The sequence below is a fragment of the Chiloscyllium punctatum genome, chromosome 13 (assembly GCF_047496795.1).
Source record: "Chiloscyllium punctatum isolate Juve2018m chromosome 13, sChiPun1.3, whole genome shotgun sequence".
Classification (NCBI taxonomy): Eukaryota; Metazoa; Chordata; class Chondrichthyes; order Orectolobiformes; family Hemiscylliidae; genus Chiloscyllium; species Chiloscyllium punctatum.
The window spans coordinates 45483795-45488016 of NC_092751.1; the positions used below are offsets into that span (position 1 = coordinate 45483795).

Genomic DNA, 4222 nt, shown 5'->3' on the forward strand with positions numbered 1-4222 from the left:
GTGCCAGTGTTTGAGTTGAGTCGACAAAGTTAAAAATTACACAATATCAGGGCAGAGTCCAGCGAGTTTATTTGGAAGCACTAGCTTTAGCAGAGCCGCTCCTTCATCAGGTGGGTGTTTTTCTGCAGAAACTTGGTGTGTGTGTCAATATGCGCGATCTTTTGGAAGGTCATCTGAACTTTAACCGACCGTTCGTGGTGTCGACGGTACCCAAAACGAAACAAGGTAATAAGATATTTTACATCATCAACAACACCCTCACAGGTATAAAGTTCACCAAGGAGGAAGAAACCGACAACAAACTCGCATCCCTGAACGTCACAGTAGAAAGAAAGGACAACGGAGAACTACAAACCTGCGTATACAGAAAACCGACAAACAATGAGCAAATACTTAACTACACTAGCAACCATCCCAACACACACAAACGAAGCTGTATAAGAACACTATTCCAACGAGTCACCACACACTGCAGCACAGACGAACTTCTGAAGACACAGGCGAACCACCTATACAACGTATTCGAGAAGAACAGATACTCAAAAAATACAGTGCGCAGATTCCTCAAGAACAAACCACGACAAGCAGACCAAACACAGCCAGAAACCCTAACCACCTTACCATACATCAAAGAAGTTTCAGAAATGACAGCCAGACTGCTAAGACCCCTCGGAATCTCAGTAGCACACAAACCGACCAAGACTCTCAAACAAAAACTAACAAACTTAAAAGACCCAGTACAACCCATGGACAAAAACAACGTCATCTACAAAATTCCATGCAAGGACTGCCACAAACACTACGTAAGACAAACAGGAAGAAAGTTAGCCACCAGGATATACGAACACCAGCTGGCCACAAAAAGACACGGCCTTCTCTCCCTCGTAGCCCTACACACGGATTAAAAATATCAGCATTTCGACTGGGACAACACATCTATCCTGGGACAGGCTAAGCAAAGACACCCCATAGAATTCCTAGAGGCCTGGCACTCCAACCACAATGCCATAAATAAATACATAGATCTACATGCCATCTGTCAACCCCTCAGAAGACGAACAGGAAATGACATCACCACAAACCCCAGGAACCCCATCGAGGAGAAAGATATAAATAGAAAGCAGGAGACGACAGCTTCACTTCACTTGGAAGTCGCCACTGATCTTGATGTTATCTAGCCAAGTAATGAAACGTCTGAATATCAAAGCTACAGCTCAGCGAGCAAACCGACACCCTACATTTTATATCATTTTTCATGTTTATGTTGCATGAATCTGCGGTTATTGATCCACGGTTTAGTTTCACTCCCTACAAGTAACATGCTGATTTCTCCAGTTGTTCATGGTTCAATGTGATGCATCCAGTGTGTGCATAACGAGAGGGAGCTTGTTTCCTACATCTTGTGTTTATCTGTGCCTTATTTCCAGCATTCATCAATGGCGAGAGCAAGGGGCGAGGACGAGACCAATGTGTAAGTCTCTCCGTGCCCATGCACGGCACCCACATTGGCAATTCTCCACTGTGCATTTACACCCAGTTCTCAGTGCCCCTAAACCCACGCCCTGCTCCTTTTGAAATATCTCCATTATTTTGTGCTGTCTCGGTGTGCTCTTCTCACCAGGATGCATTACTTCTCCTCAACGTCCTTCATATTTCATCTGACAAAACATTCATTAAGAATCCCTTTGCATAAACATGCACTTCGCAGCTCTCGGTATTTGATTTTCCTGGATGTCTTTCATACGAAAAAACGTTCTCAGCACTGACTATCCCAAAGCAACCTCCATTTCAATGCTGTTTAGTTAAAAGGCACCAACTATTCGATGAGGTTTTGCAATCACGTCAATACATACAAACTGACAATTGGACTTCCAGTTTCAATCATCTGAAAACAGCACCATTGAAAGCCATTGATAGCAGCGACGAGAGTGGGATTCGAACCCACGCGTGCAAAGCACAATGGATTAGTAGTCCATCGCCTTAACCTCTCGGCCACCTCGTCACAGACATAGTGTAGGCTATGACCTTATCAATAATTGAAATGCATAAATTATGCAGAGCAGCAGACATTTCTCCCTGGTGTTGGTGAAATGAGAAATAACACAGTACGGTTCCAAGATGATGGTCTGACCCCTGGGTTGTGGGGCAAGTGCACTCCCACTGCCACACTATGCACACAGTGATCTGAACAAAAATGAGGAAATGAATATGTGAAGATTTGAAGTCAACGGAATGAAGAACCCGAGACAGCAGGAGGTGTTCTTTCAATAAAGAGTTGGATAGAGCTCTTAAGGATAGTGGAATCAAGGGTTATGGGGATAAGGCAGGAACAGGGTACAGATTGAGGATGTTCAGCCATGATCATAATGAATGGTGGTGCTGGCTCGAAGGGCAGAATGGCCTACTCCTGCACCTGCTGTCTATTGTCTATTAAATTGCCTGTGAGGAATTGTTTTCCAGACTGGAGGAGAGTGCATAGTGCCCAATGTCATTATTCGGAAGACCTAATTTCCGCTCAGATGTTTTTGACACCCACTTGTGTACAGAACAGATAATTTCAAAATCCAAAATATGGCTAAACTGACAACTGAACTCAACAATGCAAAAACCTTGAGCTGTATCATTTTCCTGGGCCGTGTGATACCAAGTCACTGTATGATCACAGCAACACCGTGAGCAAGTGTCAGAAGGAAAATGAGTGCAGTGCCAGAGCGCATGATGGGAGCAGCAGGTGACAGACGGGGAAGTGCATTTCCCAAAACAGGAACACTTCCCAAACAGCGGACTGCGGTGGAATAATTCAGAGGGGGTTTACACTTTGAAAATTGATGCCAGAGACACAATGGAGATCTGTCATTGAGTCCGTTCAAGATGAAGATTTTAAGATTTCTACAGATGCAAACCAAATTAAAAAGCTCATGAGTTCGTGAAGGCAAAAGATGGAATTGTATATTTCATCAATCGACATCTTTACAATGCGTACCACACCACTTTCCTCACTCGGGGACAGAACCACTGGTGAAGATGATCATATAATCCCCGTTACTAGCCATGGAATCAGAGAAACTCGGTTTCCCAAACGTTAAGGTAAAACCAGGATTGTTGAGGTACGCATTAATGTGTTGCTCCTGTGCTGAAGGTGACCAGTGCACAGTATCTCGGTTTCAGTATAGTGGGCTGTGCTGTGCCGAAGTTTGAATTTTGAGCCTCACATGGAGCAGCTTCAATTTGTCGTTGTGTTGAGGAGTACGGACAGAAGGTGATATTGAGCAAAGCTAAGTTTATGAGAAAATACCCGTGTTTGTGGATTGAGAAACAACCTTTTCTGGATAATGACTCCTTGATCTACAAACATACTGAAAATATCTAAAACGTGAAGAGACGTATGTGGAGAGGGATCCGAAGGTGATTTTTCAGCAGATGGATACCGTTTCCCATGTGCACTGCGTTAAATTCCGGGAATATAGATGTTGAACTGGTTTCATGTTACACAGTTTGTTACAAACTCACAAAGGTTATTGCAATAATAAAAACAGAAATCACATAGGACCGTTTGAATTTTGTATTGAACTGAATTTTGGTCTGAGCATATTTTATCTTCAGTGGCATGCTGCAGAGAAGTACAGAGGGTTAACAATACAAAAGGACAGAGTCTTCTTGGTGGATTTCTTGGGTGGAGTTAAGAATGTACGAAATATAAATAACATCATGTGAATGTGGTCAAGTCTTTAACGTAGGTGTTGCGTCTCCAAGTGACGATTCAATTTCTACTCATTAGGATATCACTTCCGTCTGCCATTATTTTATGACATCAGCTCCATCTACAGAGTTTCACCTTGAATAATTCGCCACAACTTACCAATCCATGAACATGTTACACTGAGTCTTATTCAGTTGTACGGGTTCATGAAATGTCTTTGTGTCTGAAGTCAACCAAATTCGAAATTGCTACGCAACCACCCTGACTTTCACTCAATGATAAATTCTCTCCTTGTACGTTTGTTCGTGTATCTTTTAAAACACTCTGAAATCAGCTTCTACGTTTTATTTTTGGAAAGTCGTTCACGATTTAAATAACTCTATTGAGTGGAAGACACTCTCATCCAAACTTTTCTTAATCATTCACTAATGGTTTTCAAGCTGTAACGAAAGTTATTGATTGACTGGAAAGAGGGAATTTCCCCAATTTACTCATTCAAACCTCGCGTTATGTGAAAACCTC

General features: G+C 42.6%; 1 non-coding gene across 1 annotated transcript; it reads right to left on the reverse strand.

The window, feature by feature from the left end:
- Window positions 1–1920: 1920 nt before the first annotated feature.
- On the reverse strand, window positions 1921–2002 carry trnas-acu (transfer RNA serine (anticodon ACU)). Its single transcript has one exon. It is a non-coding gene; the product is annotated as a tRNA-Ser (tRNA).
- Window positions 2003–4222: the final 2220 nt, after the last annotated feature.